The following is a 24496-nucleotide window of genomic DNA, read 5'->3' as shown; positions in this document are numbered from 1 at the left end:
TTTGTTTTCAAAGAGTTGAAGTTGGAGCAGCAAGCTTTGTCGCTTAGGCAATGCACTACAATAGATCAGAGAACCCAAGCTACAGACAATACATTTACCTAAAGATATCCACTGCACCTGTTAGGTTCAGGGGAACAGTGTGACTATGGGGGAGGACAGGGTAATAGAACAAGACTTTGTGCCAGAACAAGTGATGTCTCAATGAGAGGAAGCTTAGAGAAATAGTCCATCAAGAATCAAATAGATTTAATCTATATTGGAGTGAGAGACTGCAGGAGTAGAGTTTCTAGACCTGGGCCTCAAATCACTGTGATCCTGCCTGGGAATGATCGTATCTTTTGAAAGTAAAATTTGCCAGCCTTGCAGAATTTTCCCACAAAATTTTGATTTTCTGCAAATAAATGTGTGTGAATCTCAATGCAAGAAATAATGTATTTGCTTTGAAAATACATGTAGTTAGGTGAGAGAACGAGAGCCCCGACCATATGAGCTTACACGCTATGGGAGAGAGAGAACACTGCTGATCATCAGAGGTAGCACAACACAAAAAAGAGAGAGAACCCCAATGATCATAAGAGCTAATGTGGCGCCCCTGAGGGTTCGACCGCCACAGGGATGCTGCACTTCTCTAGTGGAGTGTGGTATTCCTCCTCTGAGGTAAGGACAGTGTGATAGTCGGGACCTAACCTTTTGCATCCAACACCACACTTCTCCACCAGAGGGAGCTAGTATGCACTAGGTGCTGCTCCCCTGGTTACAGGGAGACTGGGGAACACAAAGTGGTAGGAACCAGTTAGTGGGTGAGGGTGGAGGACTTACAAGTTAGTTACACTTTAGATTTCATATTTAATTCAAAGCCATCTTTGATCTTGGCCCTTCGTCCTTTTGCTGGTCCTAGTGAGTCAAGTTCATGTGATCGTACTGTGCTGTCAGACTACTGTGTGTAATGTGACTTCCCTCCGGGAGCGCAGATCCTGTGTGGGCCTGCACCGGCAAGGGACACAGCCCTCGTACCCTGGCCTCAGGATGAGACGTAGGTTGCAGACAAGGAATGTCTCAACCCGGCCAAGGACCAGGATCAAGAAGGTCCGGAGCTTAAGAGTGTGGCTCCGTAGCAAATGGATCCCAGGCAGGATGCAGACGGAGCGGTGTACGCCACCTGTCCTCGCCATGCTGATATATTCAGAGGGACTCCGGCTGCAAGAGGGGTACCGGCCCCCGACACCCGACCTTGCTACTCTACGTCCTGGATGGGAAAGCCCGGTTAGGCCCAGAGGATCCCACCGGGTATCGGACGGAGCGGAGCTGCCACCTGTGCCCTTGTTCTGAGAGGAGTTTAGAGGGAGACCCGGCCTATTTGCACACACACGGACAGGAAGGGAATTGGTCTGTAGCTCAGGAACACTCTGGTGTAGGGTCCCGACTGAATGCTGGACTTACTCGGAGGTAGTCGGACCCCCGTCCCTGGTGACCGCAGGACTCTGCAGGGAGCAGGGAGTCACCTTCCTTTGCCATCTAAGTGAGTAAAGCCTTGGAAGTTCACCCCTATGGCCTCCGGACTGTTATTCCTGTGCCACATCGCATGACGCGGCCTCCGTTCTTCCTCTACTACTACTACCCCCTCCATCCTGTCCCTCTGCCCTGAGGCCTTGCTCCGCCTGTGGGGAGCAGTGAGAACTTTGGCCGCAGTACCACCAGGCCTCAGCGGACTGCAGCGGCGCTGGTGACCCTTCACCAGGCACCACAGGTGGCGTAGTCGTTAACCAGCCACTCAATCCGGACAAGCCCATACCATCTCTTTCTAATGTGACGGCCCTGAGCACGGGATGGGCCCGGGCCACGGCTGCATCCCACCTCTCCATCACAGGGCCCGACACCGAGTCCCCCAACCCCCAGGGTAAAACACGGGCTTTACGAGTAGAGGCGTCACACTAACACTCTACAGTAGAAAGAAAGAGATGACCCACCTGGCCATAAGAGCTTACACTCTATAGAAAAGAGAGGTTTTCTCAGTGACTCTGGAGAAGTAAAATGACTCTGCCATACAAACTCCATTTGGAACCACTGATTTTTGATGGCCCGGGTACTGATCACCACTGTACAAGGTATGATGATCCTTAAAGGGAACCTGTCACCAGAAAAAACACTATTAATCTGCAGATATGGGCTTAATCTGCAGGTTAATAGCGTAATTCAAATGGCCAGCGCCCACACTTAGCCAAACGTTGCGGGGAGAAAATGATCTTTATTCCCACCGGCAGCTTTCCAGTTTAAGTCACCTGGATGGCACCAGTGCTGGTTCAGTCACCACTCTGAGGCTGGCAGTAACTGCGCCCCCGGCCCTGACTGACAGCCGACCCCAATGCAGAGTCAATGTCAGTCAGTGCTGGGGACGCAATTACAGCCGCTCTATACTCAGAGCGGTGACTGAATCCGAATTGGCACTGCTCCCTTGGCTGAAACTGGAACACTACCAGGAACAATAAAGTTTGTTTTCTCCCTGCAGTGTTCGGGTTAGTGCGGTCACCAAGCAGGTTAATAACGCTAATAACCTGCAGATTAATGCCATAGCTTTAATATATCATAGCTGCAGGGCATTATGGAGAAGCCAGCGCAGCATTGCAAAATGATGTTTCCTGCTCTGTGTTGCTTCAGCAGGGTGGGAATTTTTTTTTTTTTTTTCACGAATCAATACTCAAAATGTATGAATTCGTGTCAAACCGCGAATCAGGAAATTCAACTTAAACTTGAGCCTCCGCAAATTGCTTCGCTCATCTCTAGTAATGAGACCTATTAGTAGCTCACCATAACTGGCGGATTCGCAGATCTGTGAGTGTTTTTGTAGAGCTTATCTTGAATGAGCACTATTGCTAAGAGGTGTAGCTAACATGGGAGGAAAATGCAATGACTGCATACATCTAGATAAGGGCAAAAATTCATTTCCCATGTCAAAACAGTGTTGCCCCCAAAAAATCAAAATACAATTTTACATCTGCACACATGTGCCTAATCTACATCATAATTAGTCCATCTATCTATCTATCTATCTATCTATCTATCTATCTATCTATCTATCTATCTATCTATTAAAAGTCAAGCAAAAGAGCAGCGCCAGATACATTGGTAGTGCAGAGCCTCCCAGATACATACCAGTCCTTTCAATATCAAAAAATCATGGAGACAGCACACTTATCAGGTGAAAAAAATTGTAAATTTAATGGCCCATGTGGCGATGTTTCAGTCCAACAATGGGGACCTTTCTCAAGCTTCCTCAAGTGTGCTCTCTCCATGATTTTTTGTCTATCTATCTATCTATCTATCTATCTATCTATCTATCTATCTATCTATCTATCTATCTATCTACAGTATATATCTGTTTATCTGTCTTTATAGCTGTCTTTCTATATACTCCATATGCCTAGCACAGTGTAAGCAAGACTTTAAAAACACCATGGACAGAGTTTTTTATTCATGGTAGATTGAAAGCAGAGCTTTGAGAAATACATTACTGGGATGCAGACGCACGAGCAATGCAAAGAACAAGCTGCCAGCTGTCTGTGCCCAGTGGACTCTAGTAAGTTGGTTCCCAGGGGCCCTTTGTAGATAGAGTTTTGATGCATGGTCATGAGACAAGACAAGCTGTTCTACCTTGGATTCTGTTGTACAGATAACAATGTCTTTTTTTTCGAAAGGGGAAGAAATACAAAGCCTGTCAGAATTTTTACTGATTGCATTTTCTAGAGACTCAAGGGTAAGAGAGGTAGAGATATGGTTTTATATCATCTGTAAAATATATATTGTTGATGCTTAGATACTGAACCTTCATTGCAGTATCATATTGTATCATTTTTGCAAAATGCATTGATAAATAAATGAAAAATGAAAAACATAGAATAATTTTGGCATACTGTATACTAAATGCTATATTATTCCATTTATTTTTTTGTACCTTTTCAAATACATAAGAAAAATAGTTTAGTCTTAGCACAATCTATGGTATTAACAATCTGCAACTTTTTCATGAAAAAGAATTATATTGCGCCAACATATTCCACTGCTCCCGTCATTATGGAGTACTAAGCAAGTAAAATAGAAAATAATTGAAATAATTTAAGAAAAAATCAGACAGTAACAGAGAGGTCTAAAACTATCATAGTGATAATAAGTATACGGTGCTAAGTCTGGCCCATTGTGTTAACATACAATACATTAATATGCATTAATGTATCAGAAAATACTATTATATAATCTATAAATCATTATGTGGTGTAATGAAAAATAGTCTATAATGTGTCTTGCCACATGTTCCATTTAGATATTTTTGGAAACATTTGTACCTTTGTTACCATTTCATGCTCTTTTCAACACTTCTGAAAACCTCTCCCCATTTGTCTACTGAGCGGCTCTTAGATTAATTGTATATATGTGAATATAATATATAAATGAATAAATATGAACTGTATCATGAACATTTTTGTGTTTTGCATTGTGAAAAGTTTGCAAGGTAATGTATTTTTCAGGAAATTACAGGTAAAGAATATTCACGCTCTTGATGATGAAGTAAAACTCTAGAAAATTAATTATAGTTCGGCTTTCATCCCAAAACACAATAAACACACGTAATTAAAGCAAATTACACAGCACCTTTGCAAAGCTCACGCTAATTAATAGCTTGCATGGTTGTACAGAGTAGACAGAAATCTTTTGTACAACAGTGAAAAAGAATCATATCCATGAGGTTCCCGGCATTGTGGAAATAACACCCATTAAATCATTAACCAGCCAGACATGTAAAAAGACACATATACAACAATGGTGTTAAGCAGGTAGTAGCTAAGCAGGGCTTGCAATGAATATACCCATTTGCCAGGGCACTTGAAAAGTAAATTGACACTTATGTTTACAATTCATGTCATGAGAAAATTATTGTACTGTTATTGTTCTAGGGTTAGAATAAAAAGTGTTCTAATGTATAGATTAAGCTTGACATATATAGAAATGAAAATAGGGATCTGTGTAGACAAATTGCATGGTGTTTACAGAAAAGGCTATGATATGGTTTTTCTTAATAAAAAATAAAATGTCTACTTGTACAGTAACAGATAAAAGTTTAGACACATGTAATGGTTTTCCCTGTTCTCATAAGAATGTACACATAGTAGATTCAAACTGGAGGCAGCAAAATCTCAAAGTACCACCTATGGAAATAATGAGCAGAGAAATATGGGTGAAACAAACCAGAATATGTGCAAAACCTGAGATTTCTCAAAGTACATCCCTTTTATTCTAATAACAACTTTACACACTCTTGGCATATTCTTAAGCAGCTTAATCCAGTAGTCACCTTGAATGACTTCTAATGATCTTGACGCAGTTCTCAGAAGTGTTGAGCACTTGTTAGATGCTTTGACTTCACTCTGTAGTTCTACTCATTTCAAATAATATGTATAGAAAATGTTATTGGACAATACATACACATAGAGAATAATTCATTAAAAATAGGACGGCAAGTGAAAAAGCACCCTTGCTCTGCACGCATAAAGAGCAAATAGTGCTTAGCAATAATTCATAGTTCATACTAGTGAATAGCTGTTTAGAGTAAATAGCAGCCAGGCATGATATCTGGGCAGAAGACTCATAGCAGTAATCAAGAAAAATCAAAGGGTAAATAGAGGCATATATAATTTTATAAAGGGCCAAGTGACCAATAAATACCATGAAGATATCGATGATTTAATCTTACCAGAGAGAAGTGCAGAGGATGGAACCAGATGGGTACCCATCCTTGAGAAAGCCACGCGAAACGCGCTTCTGAGGTCTGTGTGGGGTCTTGTCCCCCCACCTGGTTCCATCAATACCCCCTTCTCTACACTTCTGTCTGGTATGATTAAATCATCGGTATCTTCATTGTATTTATAGGTCACTTGGCCCTTTATAAAATTATATATGTCTGTGTGATCCCTTTGATTTTTCTTGATTGCTGCTATGGGCCTTCTGCCCAGATATCATGTCTGGCTGCTATTTACTGTACGCAGCTATTCACTTGTATGAACTGTGAAATATTGCTAAGCACTATTTGCACTTTATGCGTGCAGAATAAGGGTGCATTTTCACTTGCTGTGCTATTTTTAATGAATTATTCTCTATGTATATGTATTGTACAATAAAATTTTCAATACACATTTTATAATCCTAAAACTCCTTGTTCTACTTGTGTGTTGAAATTTCAATGTAGTTATGCTTGATGAACCGAGGTGCCTGACTGTGGCACTTTAGTTTTATCTTTACGATATGGGTTTTGTGTATATCATTTCAAATAATTTCATTTGGGCTGAGGTCAAGTGATTGCTAAGGCCATGTCATGACGCAGCACTGCATCCCTCTACAGCTTAAAGTAATGTTTTGGATCATTGTCCTGTTGCAACACAAATGATGGACCCACTAATTGCAAACCAGGAGGGAGGGTATGTCATTGTATGTTGCTGTGGTAGGCATGTTTAGCAAGTGTGCCAAGAATTTTTAATATATTACAAACAGAGTCACTTGCACAGCACACCAAACCATTACAACTCCCCCACCATGCTTCACAGTGAGCACCAACATTTCTGCATTTCACAAAAACATGTTAGTTGTTACCAAAATTATCAAGTTTTGATTTATCAGACCAAAGTACATATTTCGACTGATTTAATGTCCAGTTATTGTGTTGCATGGCCCAAATAGAAGTCCTCACTAGTAGTGGCTTCCTTGCAGCAATTGAACCACAAAGATCTGATTCTCACAGTTTCTGTTGATGGGTTGATGTTGGGATGTGTCTGCTCCTTGATATCTGAGCATCATTTATGAGGACTGTTATCTGTGGTGCTGTCAAGTTGCGTTTTCGGAAGTTGGTAACGCTGATGAACTTATTCTTTGCAGCAGAAGTCATTTTTGGTCTTCATTTACTGGGTCATTCCTCATGAGAACCAGTTTCATCATAGTGATTGATGGTTTTCATGGCTTCTCTTGGGAATCATACTAGGTTCTTACAATTTTCCAGATTTTCTGACTTTCATGTCTTACAGTATTGATGGACTGCAATTTCTCTTTACATTGTTGAATGGTTACTATATTCTGAACAGTTATAGAATATGGTTCAGTACTGTATGGAACTGTGTGCCAACACTGCCTCTGCAACTCTGAGAAACACACCTGATGGTTGCAAACAACTTTCTGAAGGATGGTGATTCCATAAATGGGCTCTTTAAGAGGCATACCTGTACATTTTAAGCCATTCCAGGTGACTACCTGATGAACCTGCCTGAGAGTATGTCAAGGATGTGTAAAGCTTTCATCAGAGTAAAAGGGGGGTACTTTGAGGAATCTAAGCATTAACAGATATTATGGTATGCTTCACATATGTTCCTTCATGATTGCCTTTAGTCTGAAACTACAATGTGCACATTCCAATAGAGGAGGCAAAAGCCATTGCATGAACAGAAGTGTCTAATATTTGACTATTAATGTATATAGACTGTTAGGCGTCGGTCTGGTGCTAGATTCAAAATGGGTCCAGGACTTTCTATGGTATCCCATTTCAGTCCAGCCAGGGCTGATGCTGCTCAGCATCGCCGTCAGCCTCAACACCTAGCTGGTCCTCTAGCCGTACTGATTGCCTCCAAGGTAGTTGTGCCTAGCAATGTTAAGCCTGGGTTGCAGAGGGAGACAGGACTTGTGGAATCTAAGTCCAGGATTCGCCACACTTAGCATGTCCGTGACCTGGCAGATCATGATTGGTGGTTTGGCAACCGCCTGATCCAGTGACCTGGCACCGTCTGATTGGTCCACGGGTGGCGTCACCAATGGCGCGTTGGTGGGCAGGGCTTAGTCTTTAAAAGGCCCGCCCACAAACATGGCGGCGCGCTCGGATCATTGAGCATGATGCTGTTGTGTGGACGACTGTGCTCCACGTGTAGTTTCCTCAAGCAGGTCTAGTGAAAGTAGGCAGGTCTAGTGAAAGTAGGCAGGCTAGTGAAAGTAGGCAGGTAGCTTCGCCTTGCAGTCTGGCTCTGTCAGAGAGGGTCGCCTTATACCCCGAGCAGCCTGCAGATGTCCTACTCCCTGTAGACACCTGTGGACCACGTGGAGAAATACTCCTCTGTCCGGTAGCACGCCGGCAGAGGGCACGTACCCGACGGCGTGAGTCACACACGCATCTTAACGCCAACTTCTAGTGTGTAGCGAATGTATCGAAGACAGGGCTACTGCTTTTCCCCCGGTCGCACGTCTTCCTGCGGTTCTTGGAGATTGTGTGAACCGCTGAAACCCGCTCCGTGTGCTTTAACACGGAGTGGTTTATCAGTTAAGTAGATGCTATCCCGGACGCTCTTCTCCCGTTCAGTTATCGGAGATAGAGCGAACCGCTATACCCGTTCCTGTGTGTAGAAACACGGAAGGGTTTAACATTTAAGTTTGTCGCTTTCCTTTCCACCTGGAAAGTGTTCGGCAACAGTCCACCAGGCTGCATTGCGGACCCCGGGGTCGGTTGCGTTATATTATATTAAAGTTGTTTGCAACCGTCCTCCTAACAGTATCCGAGCGCCAGGGTCTTGCCGAACATGGCCAACAATCAACAACTGCAGCGTTATGTACAGCAACTAGAGACCAGACTTAGAACTCTGGAACAAACTGCTCCGGTCGCTGATATCACTGCAGTAGCTTCCCAGGCGGCTACTCTAGCAGCCAATATTATTAACTCGGCTGCGGTGAATACTGCAACCACTGCAAGTGCCCCATTACCCCGGTTTGCTCTCCTGGAGAAATTTTCTGGGGATAGTAAACTCTGCAGGGGTTTTATTAATGTATGCTCCATTTGGAGATGATGGAGGCATGGTTCCCCTCTGGAAAAGCCAAAGTGGGATATATCATCTCATTGCTTTCTTACAGGGCTCTGGAGGGGGCTACTCCTCTATGGGAGCGGAACGACCCAGTTGTAGTAAATGTGGGTCTTTTCCTTAAGACCCTAAAAAGTGTTTTCCTGGGTCCTCAGGTCACGCATGATATGGCTCTTAAGCTCCTTGCACCTTGCATTGGTCCAGGGTTCGGCCACCGCCAGTCACTATGCCATCCAGTTCAGAACCTTAGCAGCTGAACTGGATTAGTCTGAGCAGTCGCTTATCCTGGTGTTCTGGAAGGGTCTGGCCTGGCATATTAAAGATGCTTTATCTACCAGAGAGATTCCAACCTCTCTGGAGGAGTTAATATCTCTCGCTGACCGTATAGACTTGCGTCATGCAGAACACAAGTTAGAGCTAGAGGTTGGCAGACCTCAGTATCTGTTGGCACCAGGCGTCTTTAGATCCAAACCCAAGACTTTCGACCCGGAGCCTGAGGCTATGGATATATCCCGGACTGAGTCTAGTCCCTCTCGTTCCTGACCTGGACATCTCTTGGAGCACCCCGTAAATAAGGGTTCCAAGCAGTCGGTAAAACGAGTAGGTCTTACCACCGTTGGTGGAGGTATATTAAATTCCTTGACTTCTTCCTCCAAGTTAGCATATAATGTGACATTGTCCTTTGGTAAATCTGCAGTTACTGCCAAGGCGTGGGTGGACTCTGGTGCTGAGGGCAATTTTTAATCATCTACGTTTGCCCAGAGGCATGCCATCCCTATTGAGCTACTCTCTAGTCCAATGAACATTAGTGTTGCCAATGGTTCACTCCTGGATGTGCAAATCACCCATCAGTCAATCCCTCTCACCATGTCATTTCCTCAGGCCACCGGGAGGTTATCTCTTTTCTTATTATTCCCAGTGGATTAGACGAGGTGTCATTGGGTCTCCCCTGGTTACGTTGTCATACTCCACACATTGACTGGAATACGGGGAAAATTTCTTCCTGGAGTGAGAATTGTGCATCTCAGTGTTTGGTCAAAGTCACCCGGAGGGTAGTCTCTGATCCTCCTATCTTTGCTACATCCGGTACAGATTCCTTGTCTGTTTCCAGGATCCGGGTCTTGTCAGATTATGTCGCAAAGAACTCTCAGGAGGAGAGGGTGGCTGCAGTGTCTTCCAACCCGGTTCCGTCGGGGAGGATGTTTGTTTCTCCTAATCTACGGAGTATGGTGCTCACCTGGGCTCATGTCCCTAAAACCGGAGCTCACCTGGGGGTCAAATGTACCACTAAGTCCCTTCAACGGTCCTATTGGTGGCCCCGGTGGCGCCAGGACATTAAGGACTTTGTTATCGCGTGTCCAGTCTGTGCGACAGATAAATCTTTCCGCCAGAGACCGGCGGGTCCTTTCCCTCTGTCACCCGTGAAGGATCCCACACATAGAGAACCAGTTGTCACTTCTTGCCATCCTGCTTCCCGCCCTAAAAAAGGGTACTCTGTACACTGGAGGGGTCACAGTTTTGTGAATCCTCTCTGTGACCCGATGGACCACATCCTTGCCCCCCGGCTAATGGAGGAAAATGAGTGTCAAGTGGAGGGGGATAATGTTAGGCGTTGGTCTGGTGCTGGATTTGAAATGGGTCCAGGACCTTCTGTGGTCTCCCATTTCAGACCAGCCAGGGCTGATGCTGCTCAGAATCGCCATCAGCCTCAACACCTAGCTGGTCCTCGAGCCGTACTGATTGTCTCCCAGGTAGTTGTGCCTAGCAATGTTAAGCCTGGATTGCAGAGGGAGACAGGGCTTGTGATGTCTAAGTCCAGGATTTGCCACACTGAGCATGTCCGTGACCTAGCAGATCATGATTGGTGGTTTGGCAACCGCCTGATCCGGTGACCTGGCACCGTCTGATTGGTCCAGAGGTGGCGTCAATAATGGCGCGTCAGTGGGCAGGGCTTAGTCTTTAAAAAGCCCGTCCACAAACATGGCGGCGAGCTCGGATCATTGAGCATGATGCTGTTGTGTGGACGACTGTGCTCCACGTGTAGTTTCCTCAGGCTGGTCTAGTGAAAGTAGGCAGGCTAGTGAAAGTAGGCAGGTAGCTTCGCCTTGCAGTCTGGCTCTGTCAGAGAGGGTCGCCTTACACCCCGAGCAGCCTGCAGACGTCCTACTCCCTGTAGACACCTGTGGACCATGTGGAGAAATACTCCTCTGTCCGGTAGCACGCCGGCAGAGGGCACGTACCCGTCGGCGTGAGTCACACACGCATCTTAGCGCCAACTCCTACTGTGTAGTGCCTGTATCGAAGACAGGGCTACTGCTTTTCCCCCGGTCGCACGTCTCCCTGCGGTTCTTGGAGATTGTGTGCTTTAACACGGATTGGTTTATCAGTTAAGTAGGTGCTATCCCGGACGCTCTTCTCCCGTGCAGTTATCGGAGATAGAGCGAACCGCTATACCCGTTCCTGTGTGCAGAAACACGGAAGGGTTTAACATTTAAGTTTGATGCTTTAATTTCCACCCGGAAAGTGTTCGGCAGCAGTCCACCAGGCTGCATTGCGGACCCCGGCGTTGGTTGCGTTCCATTATATTAAAGTTGTTTGCAACCGTCCTCCTAACATAGAAAACCTACAAAACTTTCGAAAAATCTTGTTTACATAATAAGAAGGCAAGGAGTGATTTATTTTAAGATGAACCATTTTTTTTTTGCTTAAAGATTTATTCGTATCTTTATAAGTTATTACCTATCCATAAGATTACATGGTGATCAGTTGAGGGCCAACCTCTATTACAACCAATGATCTTGAAAACAAGGCTCTGCCTGATCTGAATGGAGCATGCACTCCACTATTCTATTCCTTCTCTGTCTGTCTGCCTGAAAAAAAAAAACATTGTATTTAACTATCTCCGACAGATGAATAGGCGACTCTAAAAATGCAATGCGCATAGCCCTTTAAAGTTGGAGTTTCTGTGATCCAAGGGTTGAAAGATTAAGGCACACCTGTAGGAAAAAATAAAAACTTCATAGTACTCTTAGATCCTCAAATTCAGTTTCTTTGGATCACATCCATATATTAGATATAATAGAAATGGATAAGGGAAAACATCCTATAGCATTTCTTTTGCAGGTGATCTTATTAAAGGAAGTGATACCAGCCTTAATAAACCTCTTTACAATGTCTACATGAAGGCAACCCTTAACCACTATGGCCTTTGACCTAAATCGTCTTTTGTGATTTTGTGCCACCGCATTCTGAGAGCCATAACTGCAGCTGTATGTTTGTTTGCTGTATGAGTTGTATGTTTTAATGATGCTATTTTGCAGTTCACACAAATTAGAGAATGCCTTTTAATAACTCTTTTTTGGACTGAATAGAGAAAAAATCAGTCAATATTTTTTGCATCCTAAATGTGCTATTTTCCCTGTAGAAAAAAAAAGTGTATCCACTCTATTTTATGGGTTAGTATTATTACAGCTAGGGATGAGCGGACCCGTGGATGTTCGGGTTTGAGAACCCAACCCGAACTTTAGTCGATCATTCGGTTCGGGTACCAGATCTATATCCGAACTTGAACCAAAACCCAAACCCCATTGAATCTAGAAAAAAATTCTCTCTTTCCTATGCAACGGACTTTCCCCTGAATGCTGAAATTTGCAACGGACTTCCGGGAGAAGTTTTCATTCGGCGTTTAGTGCCAGACACTGACTTTAAAGTTCGTGTTCACTCATCTTTACTAACAGCAATACTAAATATGTATAGTTTTTTTTAATTATTTTTACAGTATAAAAACGATTTAATTTTTTATTCCTACAATCCTAAAGACGTAACGATTTTTTAGTATCATATTTTTTAATACAACCTATTGGGAGAACATAGAGAACATAGAGAACATAATTTCTTGATTATTCTGTTTCTTTTTTGGGGATGTATTGGTAGAAATAAGCAATTTCATCACACCAGCAAATCCTACCCCATATTCCAATGCTGCAGTTCTAGTTCTGGACATAATTTCTATTCAACTTTTATTTCTGAGAGGTTTTAAACTCATCTAAAGTTGCATAATTTTACTGCACTTCTTATTCATTTTAAATATTGTGTTTCCTTTATTATTTTAGTTGTTAGAAAATAGTACGTAAATTTTTTAACTGTGTTTACAAATTAATTTTCTTTGTGGAAATAGTATTTTTTTTAATAAACTTTATTTAAATATTTCTTTAAAGGGAACTTGTCAATTGATTCATGCTTAAATCAGCAGAAATTAGAGACTGGCTGCATGATTGTTGCCGCGTACGTAATTCTCTGAAACGCTCAAGCTTTTCAGAGAAACCATATTTTAAAGATCCGGTTGAAGAGACGTAATGAGCCGGATGTGGCTTCCACTTGCCCAACATCAGACTCATCTTATCTATCCTGGTTGGATCTGCAAGCTATGATTTGGGCATCACCAATCATGTGACAGGTTCCCTTTAAGTCCCACTAAGACATGTCACTAGGAGTTAATTTGATGGCTGATATAGCACTGTGTTATACTCAATATAATTATCTGTCAGTAAAATATACTGTATATTCTGTTCATTTGTGATAAGGCACTGCTAAAGTAGACATATATTTACATCCAAACGTGATAAGTGGTTAAGAATTGTAAAAGAAAAAATGCCGTCTATTTCTGACTTTATAGACAGGAGTTCTGGGCCTTGCAGTAGATGTCATAAAAAGAACTGTCTAGAAATGCGCCTAAGGAACTCCATTTACCATACACTTTTGAAATGCTTAATAGACTAAAACAGCTTACTTGCAATTATATTTTCTTCACAATTTGCTTACCTCTCTCGACAGACAGGGTGTTCAGTAAAAGCCCTCACAAAAAGAAAAATGTCAAATTTTTACAAGTAAAATATAAAATATGGAAAATAACAGTAGAGGGTTCACGTCAAGTAGTGAAATACTTAAAAATATAGATAATGGTGACCGCCATGAATTTTAATGCAAAAAATGCAAATCAAATGTACTTGTCACTATACAATGAGAATAAGGTGAAATACCAGCTAATCCACAAGAAAATGTGCAAATTACAATGGAATCTAAATATACATACAGAACAAAAGGTGATTGAGTCAGGCTGATATGAAATAGGTCTCTGAATCATAAATGGGCACTTTTGTTTAATTAATAGACCCACTGTAATATCACACGTATGATAATCCCAATATCTAACAGCAATGTTCCCCCACTAGAGGCTCTCTGGCTGATACAAAACTATGACTACAGCAGGCTGCGGAGCAACAGGTTGGGGATTCTTGCTCTTCAGGCCAAAGAAAAATTCAAGACTTAAAAAGAACACAAGGGGAGAGTTTTAATGGAGTTGGCTGATCTTGCCAACCCCTGCATGTGTCCTATTGGGGTATATGGATATTGTAGAGCCTCCCAACCTAGCAAACCCTTCCAGCCTATGTATTAGATGCAGCGTTATTAATTTAAATGGCCAGATGTAATATTTGTGTTCAATCAGTGACATCTTTCCCCTGTAAAGCCAGTTTTCTGTGGGTCTCAGTATCATCACTATTTACTTTTCTTACCTTTACATTACCACAATATTTAGGTCTACCAATCTCAACCTTTGCTTTATACACTGCTCTAAAAAATAAAGGGAACACTTAAACAACAGAATATAACTCCAAATAAATCAAACTTCTGTGAAATCAAACTGTCCACTTAGGAAGCAACACTGATTGACAATCATTTTCACATGCTGTTGTGCAAATGGAATAGACAATAGATGGAAATTATTGGCAATTATCAAGACACACTCAATAAAGGAGTGGTTCTTCAGGTGGGAACCACATACCACATCTCAGTACCAATGCTTCCTGGCTGATGTTTTGGTCACTTTTGAATGTTGGTTGTGCTTTCACACTCATGGTAGCATGAGACGGACTCTACAACCCAGAAGTTGCTCAGGTAGTGCAGCTCATCCAGGATGGCACATCAATGCGAGCTGTGGCAAGAAGGTTTGCTGTGTCTGTCAGCGTAGTGTCCAGAGGCTGGAGGCGCTACCAGGAGACAGGCCAGTACACCAGGAGATGTGGAGGGGGCCGTAGGAGGGCAACAACCCAGCAGCAGGACCGCTACCTCCGCCTTTGTGCAAGTAGGAATAGGAGGAGCACTGCCAGAACCCTGCAAAATGACCTCCAGCAGGCCACAAATGGGCATGTGTCTGGTTAGAAACTGACTCCATGAGGGTAGTATGAGGGCCCAACGTCCACAGATGGGGGTTGTACTTACAGCCCAACACCATGCAGGACGCATGGCATTTACCACAGAACACCAGGATTGGCAAAGTCGCCACTGGCGCCCTGTGCTCTTCACAGATGAAAGAAGGTTCACACTGAGCACATGTGAAAGACGTGACAGAGTCTGGAGACGCCGTGGAGAGTGATCTGCTGCCTGCAACATCCTTCAGCATGACCAGTTTGGCAGTGGGTCAGTAATGGTGTGGAGTGGCATTTCTTTAGAGGGCCGCAGAGCCCTCAATGTGTTCGCCAGAGGTAGCCTGACTGCCATTAGGTACCGAGATGAGATCCTCAGACCCCTTGTGAGACCATATGCTGGTGCGGTTGGCCCTGGGTTCTTCCTAATGCAGGACAATGCCAAACCGATTGAGCACATCTGGGACATCATGTCTCGCTCCATCCACCAACGTCACGTTGCACTACAAACTGTCCAGGAATTGGCGGATGCTTTAGTCCAGGTCTGGGAGGAGATCCCGCAGTAGACCACACGCAACCTCATGAGGAGCATGCCCAGGTATTGTAGGGAGGTCATACAGGCACGTGAAGGCCACACAGAATACTGAGCCTCATTTTGACTTGTTTTAAGGACATTATTTCAAAGTTGGAACAGCCTGTAGTCTGTTTTTCCACTTTCATTTTAGGGGTGACTCCAAATCCAGGCCTCCATTGGTTAATAAATTTGATTTCCATTGATGATTTTTGTGTGATTTTGTTGTCAGCACATTCAACTTTGTGCAGAACAACGTATTCAATGAGAATATTTCATTCATTCACATCAAGGATGTGTTATTTGAGTGTTCCCTTTATTTTTTTGAGCAGTGTATTATTGATGAATTGCCACCATTTGCTGCTAGATGTGTTCATACAATGCTAACATATTATCTACATTTCTATGTATTCTATAAATATATTGTTCTAACTGTGAAGAACCCTTTCCTTTATCAATCTTTAAATGGCCTGTTCTTCATGCATATCTTTCCATGGGTCTTTGTAAAGTTTTTGTAGAGAATAATTTATGTATCAGGTCTTTGATACATACAAGGTTTAGTACATCAACCATCTTGATAATTTTACAAGTGGTCAATATGTAGTGATATTATTAAAAGAAGAATATTAAAATAACTATTACATTTAGGCTAATATAAAGCATTTACCATGAATTATATAGCAACATATTGTCTAAACATATTAAAATAATGCTGTTATCTTCATTCTAATCTTGTCTATACATAGTAATATTTAACTTAGGATAGATGTCACTTTATTAAGAGACAGAAAGAGGGATGATATGTCTTTGATATTGAAGGATTTGACAATCCATTGGAAAATCGCAAAGCCTATCTATCAACTGTCACATAGTTTTTCACATTAACTAAAATGTAGTGCCTGTCTATAAAGTAACCTTGAATTTTTTTTTAAGTCCGCTGACTGCGTCAATAACAATTTGTATAATGATATGTAATACAGACAATTTTGAAATATATGACTTTATGGTGTAACTGGATGTAGTTCACAGTATGGAGACAATATTTTCATCAACACTTGGTTACGTCAACGAAAAGTTTCAAAATGTATCAGAGGGTCAGTTTAAAGCATGAAAGGATTCAATTGTAATATGGGCTTTTAATGACATACAAGCATAACTTGATGTAACATTATCATTGTGATATGATCAGGCCGGCTAATCAAAAGAAGAGCATGTGGAAGCAGTAAGGAAGGAGGCGGTTCTCAAGGCTCTAGTGACTAAATGTTACTGAACTGGCCACTGATCTGTGTCCTACAAATAATTTTGCACCTATTCTACTGTATGTGCAACTCTTTATTACACAGTTTAAAATATTATATAAGTAAATACATGTATATAAACAATAAATGTTTTATTGAGATACACAACTACACAAAGTCTGTCATCTGGTGGCTACTGTTTGTGTTGTCTTCTTATTTTCATTATTTTGTGTCCCTCATCAGGCTCCCCTTGCTTTTTGTGCTTTTTTATTTTAATTGTTAATTATTATTATTTTTTTATTTAGTTATGTACCTCAATGAAACATTTATTGTTTATATACATTTGTTAGATTTATTATTATTACTATGGAGTAACACATAAAATATTTTAGACCTGCTCTGTGTTCTCTCATTTATATTGGAATTAATTTTTGGATTATAGTCTCTTTTATTACATAGCTGCCCATTCATTTTGATTGATGCTAAGTAATGCTACATGTATGCGAAGAGTCTTCCTGGATCAATGGCTTTCACTATCCAGACATATCTTTAATTTATCAACATGCTATCTAGTTGAGGAACACTTTTAAGTACACGTATTTCTACAGCACAATGCCGAAACTTAGAGAGAAAAATTTAAGACAGATTTATACTGCTAAAAGGGTTTTCGGGGATCAACAACAATTTGTATTTTAAACTTTTTTCTTTTTTTTCTTTTATGGTTTAGGACACATTTTATTGAACTTGAGTGGATAAAAGTGAGACAACCTTCCAACACATATATCCACATACCACAAATTCGGATAATTTTCCATATTATAGAATTGTGAAAAAAATGTGTGTGTTTCCAATATTAGAGCACAAAAAGTTAGCAATGTATATTGGGAAAATGGAACACCTAAGGAATCCATTAAATTTTAAAATCTTCAAGAGATTGTTTGCCATAGTTGTATTTCAAGTTATTTTACATTCTTTAAGAAAAATAGCTTTTGCGAAATCAATTTACAAAAATAGAATTATAATACATGTTATTATTTCCTACACCTGCCGGTATTTTGTCTTTGAAGATTATTATGGTTTTTTTTGCCACAGATGATCATTTGGGATTTTTTAACAGGGAAATAAAAATAGAACAACTTCTAAGGTACATTGCATATGCATAAACAAAGGCAAAGATTAATGCTGAATACTCATTAATATATGGAAGCCACTATGATAAGCACTAATGAGTTCAATTTAAAGTTCCTGTCAACATCCTACTAATGGGCCTATGAGAAGATACAAACTCCGAGCAACAATTACTGCTTGTCAACTTGTGTGGAATTAATTTCCAGATGAGTCATTCTGGAGCAAAGCCTTCCCCTGTTTCATCTCAAAATGTCTTAATCTCCGATCTGCAGAGACTCTTTGAATACGGAAGCCAAATTAAAAAATGCGCTGCTAATCAGGACATTTAAAATCCTTTGTCGATAAAGAGGAAGAAAGAGGGAGATAGGTTGGATGTTAAGAGTACACAGAAGTTTCCTGCTGGGCTTTGATGTGGAATAGGTATTAGGAAAAAACTGCAGAAAGAACAAATAAATTGCTTTAACACATTTTATGCCGAAGCAAAATCAAGGGCTTTGTAATGATAAACATTGGTCTTTAGTACTTAGTACTGTGTACTATGTGTGGTAGCACCTTTTGATGTTAATAGATATTATTTAGTAATTTAATTATTAAACTGTTTACATTAAATATCTTTCTAAATCAAGAAAATAATTAAATTGATTTTTATTATCTTGTATTACCAGTGGAAAAACTGCTTTTAGTTCCCCTAGTAAAAACATAACAGCAGATTTTTTTTAGATGTGTTGCCACTAGTGTTGAGCATTCTGATACTGAAATATCGGGTATCGGCCGATATTCGCGGTATCGGAATTCCGATACTTAATTCCGATACTTTTACAATATCGAATACCGGAATCGGAAGTTCCCATAATGCCTGCGCTCTGCAGTGTCTCTGAACGATGACAAGCTGGATGGCAGCGCTCAGCTGAGATCCAGCCTGTCATCAGAATGCCATGCCAGCGTGGGAGAATTCTCCTGATTGTTTAAAAGCCGGCGCGCGGTAAAAAGCCGGCGGGCGGTAAATAGCCGCCGGCTTTTAAACAATCACACAGCCCCGTACTGCTTCCCCGCAGCCTCCCACCCCGATCCTCCGCTCCCCTCGCCACCTCCCATCCTGATCGTAAGTTAGGACCAGGCGGGGAGCACAGCACCAAGGAGCGGGGAGCGAAGGACCCGGGCGGGGAAGCCGGCAGTGAAAAGACTTCACCGCCGGCTTTCCCGTTCTGTGCTGCGCTTTCCCGCCGGTTATTTCAAATGAACAGCTGAGGTATCAGGTGATGCCGATCAGCTGTTCATTTGAAGTCGCCGCGGTGCCCTCGGAGGGTTCATCTGAGTTTATGCTTGACTGCATTGCATGAACTCACATGAACTTTCCCACGGCCGCACAGGTCAGCCTCACCTCGCAGACCATCAGCCACGTCATGATTGGTGTGTGCGGGTGTCTGTGCGATGTCTGTGGGGGTGTGCGCGGTGTCTGTGCGATGTCTGCGAGTGTGTGCGGTGTCTATGCGATGTCTGCGGGTGTGTGCACGGTGTTTGTGCGATGTCTGCGAGTGTGTGCGCGGTGTCTGTGCGATGTCTGTGGGTGTGTGCGGTGTCTGTGCGATGTCTGCGAGTGTGTGCGGTGTCTGTGCGATGTCTGCGGGTGTGTGCGTGCAGGCAGACATAGGGCGATGTGACACTACTACTCCCATCGGCCTATGTCTGTCCCCCGTCCACTCGTGCCAGCAGGATCAGCTCGATGGGAGCAGTAGTTCCCATCAGCCTGATCCTGCTATTTAAATTGCCCTACTGTGTCCCCAATAAATTTTAAATACATGTCATTGGTGGCCAGTGGTTACCTACAATAAATTAGTTCATACATTACCTGTCCCCGCCGATCGCCACCTAAAATAAAGTAAAAAATAAAAAACTACACCTATACTCACCTAGACACCTAATTCCCCGAAGCCATCGATCTCCTGTAATAAAATATAAAACAATAAACCACAACCTTATCCTTACCCCTCCGTAGTAGTCCACGAGTGTCCCACGATGATCTCCAGTTTAGAGCAGCCACATAGAATGTGACCGCTCTGAACCGCCGCCGCCGCTAGAATGATGGGGCTGTAAAGCAGCCCCGTCATTGCATAAGCGGGTTCACCGGAGTTCAGGCAGCGCTGCTCCGGTCAGCTCCTTTACGGCCCTGCTGTATCGTGAGAAATTCCCACGGTACAGCAGTGCCGTAAAGGAGGTCTCCGGAGCTGCGCTGCCTGAATGCACTCTGGTGACCTCAGTCAGTGGCTCCCGCTGCCGGGAGCGGACGTGTTCCCGGCAGCGTGAGCTTACAGCAGCCATGCACAGCTGTCACCATCTCTAGATGTGACAGCTGTGCATGGGAGATCAGCGCAGGAACGTAGACAGGTAACTATTTTTTTTTTTTTAGTAGACTAAGAATTAAATAAAATTGTGTGTTTTATTTCAAATAAATTATTTTTTTCTGGGTGTAGTGTGTTTTTTCTTTTTAACACTTTGTAGGTTAGTAATGGGGGTGTCTTATAGACGCCCATCATTACTAACCTGGGCTTCATGGTAGCTGGCGCTGACATGAACCCCAACCTTATTAACCCCTGCCACCGCACCAGGGCAGCGTGGAAGAGCGAGGCTAAGTGCTAGAGTTGGCGTATCCGGGGAGGGGGCCAATATTCATGGCACCCTTCCTGGGCTATTAATATCAGCCCCCAGCTGTCTGCCTAGCCTTTGCTAGCTATTAAAATAGGGGGGACCCCACGTCATTTTTTTTGGGGGGTCCCCCATTTTAATAGCTAGTAAAGGCTAGGTATTCAGCTGGAGGCTGATATTAGTAGTCGTGGAAGCTCCGTGGGTATTACCCCCTTCCCAGGCTTCAAACATCTGCCCCAGCCGTCTGCTTAACCTCCGCTAGAGACTAAAATTATGGGGGATCCCACGCCAATTTTTTTTTTAAATAAATCCTTTATTTTAACACTAAATGACATTTGAGGAGTTAATAAAGACGCAGTCCCTAAATTATTATTTATTTTTTAATTAATTTTTCCCAAAAATTTTGACGTGGGCTTTGCCATATTTTTGTTTGCCAGCCAGGTACAGCATCCAGCTTCTATGAACGCGCCATTTTCCGGGGTGGCTGCGGACTGCAATTTGCAGCGGGGTGGGGCCAGAAAGCTTGGGTCTCCCTGCGCTGCAGATTCCATCCCACAGCTGCCTAGTTGTACCTGGCTGGACACAAAAATAGGGAGAAGCCCCACGTATTTTCTTTTTAAATTATTTCATGAAATTCATGAAATAATAAAGAAAAAAAGGGCTTCCCTATATTGTTGTGTCCGGCCAGGTACAAATAGGCAGCTGGTGGTTGGGGGCAGCCCGTTCCTGCCTGCTGTACCTGGTTGGACACAAATACAGTGCGAAGCCCCACGTCAATTTTTTTTTAATTATTTCAGGAAATTCATGAAATAATTTAAAAAAATTGATGTGGGGCTTCGCCCTATATTTGTGTCCAGCCAGGTACAGCAGGCAGGAACGGGCTGCCCCCAACCACCAGCTGCCTATTTGTACCTGGCCGGACACAACAATATAGGGAAGCCCTTTTTTTAAAAAATTATTTCATGAAATAATTTAAAAAAAATTGACGTGGAGCTTCGCACTATATTTGGGTCCAGCCAGGTACAGCAGGCAGGAACGGGCTGCCCCCAACCACCAGCTGCCTATTTGTACCTGGCCGGACACAACAATATAGGGAAGCCCTTTTTTTCTTAATTATTTCATGAATTTCATGAAATAATTAAAAAAAACATACGTGGAGCTTCGCCCTATTTTTGTGTCCAGCCAGGTACAACTAGGCAGCTGGGGGCTGGAATCCGCAGCGCATGGAGGCCCAAGCTTTCTGGGCCCCACCCGCTGCAAATTGCAGTCCGCAGCCGCCCCGGAAAATGGCGCGTTTATAGAAGCGCCATCTTCTGGCGCTGTACCCAACTCATCCAGGGCCCTGGTGCGGTGGCTCACTGGGTAATAAAGGGGTTAAGGCCAGCTTGGCATTATCAGCTGGCCCTAAGCCCGAAATTCATAGGGTCACGCCAATATTAGACATGACCACCATGAATTTCTAGTAAAGTATTTAAAAAAAACACAACACCAAGAAAAAAGTCCTTTAATTGAAATAAAGACACTATTCTTTATTGTTCTAAATTAAACTATACTTACCATCACACCCATTCCAGCTGAAGCCAACGATCTCCTGCAATAAAAGAAAAATAATAAACCAACCTCATCCTTACCTTCCCATGGATCCCACGACAGCTTCAGCACTGCTACATCGAGATGACAGGCTGGACCGCAGCAGAACGCTGCCATCCAGCCTGTTATCCCGCGGACACTGAGAAGCGCAGGCTTGCTTGCGCTCTTCAGTGTCTCTCTGTGACGGCATAAAGATGAGCCGAGGTCATGTCCAATGAACTCAGCTCACCTCATGCACGTCACTGACAGCGTGGGAAAATTCTCCTGCACTCAGCGCTTCAGCGTGAGAATTCTCCCACGCTGTCAGTGACGTGCATGAGGTGAGCTGAGTTCATTGGACATGACCTCACCTCATGCACGTCACTGACAGCGTCGGAGAATTCTCCTGCACTCAGCGCTTCAGCGTGAGAATTTTCCCACGTTGTCAGTGACGTGCATGAGGTGAGCCGAGTTCATTGTCGGCTCATCTGGATGCCGTCACAGAGAGACACTGAGGAGCGCAAGCAAGCCTGCGCTTCTCAGTGTCCGCGGGATGACAGGCTGGATGGCAGCCTTCTGCTGCGGTCCAGCCTGTCATCTCGATGTAGCAGAGCTGGAGCCATCGTGGGAACCATGGAAAGGTAAGGATGAGGTTGCTTTATTATTTTACTTTTATTGCAGGAGATCGTTGGCTTCAGCTGGAATGGGCGTGATGGTAAGTATGGTTTAATTTAGAACAATAAAGAATTGTGTCTTTATTTCAATTAAAGGACTTTATTCTGGGTGTTTGTGGTTTTTTTTTAACTTTGACTATGGGGTTAGTAATGGGGGTGTCTTATAGACGCCTCTCCATTACTAACCTGGGCTTGATGTCAGCTGGCATTATAAGCTGACATCAACCCCAGCTCTATTACCCCACTGCCACCACTACACGGCAGTGGGAAGAGCGAGGCTAAGTGCCAGAATTGGCACATCCTATGGATGCGCCATTTCTGAGACGGCTGACGGCTGGTGTTTCTAGCCTGGGAGGGGGACAATATTCATGGCACCCTTCCTGGGCTATTAATATCAGCCCCCAGCTGTCTGCCTAGCCTTTGCTAGCTATTAAATTAGGGGGGACCCCACGTCATTTTTTTTGGGGGGTTCCCCATTTTAATAGCTAGTAAAGGCTAGGTATTCAGCTGGGGGCTGATATTAGTAGTCGTGGAAGCTCCGTGGGTATTACCCCCTTCCCAGGCTTCAAACATCTGCCCCAGCCGTCTGCTTAACCTCCGCTAGAGACTAAAATTATGGGGGATCCCACGCCAATTTTTTTTTTAAATAAATCCTTTATTTTAACACTAAATGACATTTGAGGAGTTAATAAAGACGCAGTCCCTAAATTATTATTTATTTTTTAATTAATTTTTCCCAAAAATTTTGACGTGGGCTTTGCCATATTTTTGTTTGCCAGCCAGGTACAGCATCCAGCTTCTATGAACGCGCCATTTTCCGGGGTGGCTGCGGACTGCAATTTGCAGCGGGGTGGGGCCAGAAAGCTTGGGTCTCCCTGCACTGCAGATTCCATCCCCCAGCTGCCTAGTTGTACCTGGCTGGACACAAAAATAGGGAGAAGCCCCACGTATTTTCTTTTTAAATTATTTCATGAAATTCATGAAATAATAAAGAAAAAAAGGGCTTCCCTATATTGTTGTGTCCAGCCAGGTACAAATAGGCAGCTGGTGATTGGGGGCAGCCCGTTCCTGCCTGCTGTACCTGGTTGGACACAAATACAGTGCGAAGCCCCACATCAATTTTTTTTAATTATTTCAGGAAATTCATGAAATAATTAAAAAAAAATTGATGTGGGGCTTCGCCCTATATTTGTGTCCAGCCAGGTACAGCAGGCAGGAATGGGCTGCCCCCAACCACCAGCTGCCTATTTGTACCTGGCCGGACACAACAACATAGGGAAGCCCTTTTTTTAAAAAATTATTTCATGAAATAATTTAAAAAAAATTGACGTGGAGCTTCGCACTATATTTGGGTCCAGCCAGGTACAGCAGGCAGGAACGGGCTGCCCCCAACCACCAGCTGCCTATTTGTACCTGGCCGGACACAACAATATAGGAAAGCCCTTTTTTTCTTAATTATTTCATGAATTTTATGAAATAATTAAAAAAAAAAATACGTGGAGCTTCGCCCTATTTTTGTGTCCAGCCAGGTACAACTAGGCAGCTGGGAGCTGGAATCCGCAGCGCAGGGAGACCCAAGCTTTCTGGGCCCCACCCG

General features: G+C 43.1%; 1 protein-coding gene across 2 annotated transcripts in view; it reads right to left on the bottom strand.

The window, feature by feature from the left end:
* Positions 1-24496, bottom strand: part of TAFA3 (TAFA chemokine like family member 3) — a 593704-nt gene that overhangs the window by 262389 nt on the left and 306819 nt on the right. The gene's annotated exons all lie outside the window — the stretch shown is intronic.

The sequence above is a fragment of the Phyllobates terribilis genome, unplaced genomic scaffold, assembly GCF_046119375.1.
Source record: "Phyllobates terribilis strain yellow unplaced genomic scaffold, ASM4611937v1 Scaffold_2__4_contigs__length_985480577, whole genome shotgun sequence".
Lineage (NCBI taxonomy): Eukaryota > Metazoa > Chordata > Amphibia > Anura > Dendrobatidae > Phyllobates > Phyllobates terribilis.
Note: the sequence above shows the minus strand (reverse complement) of the source record. Positions and strands in the feature narration are given on the sequence as shown.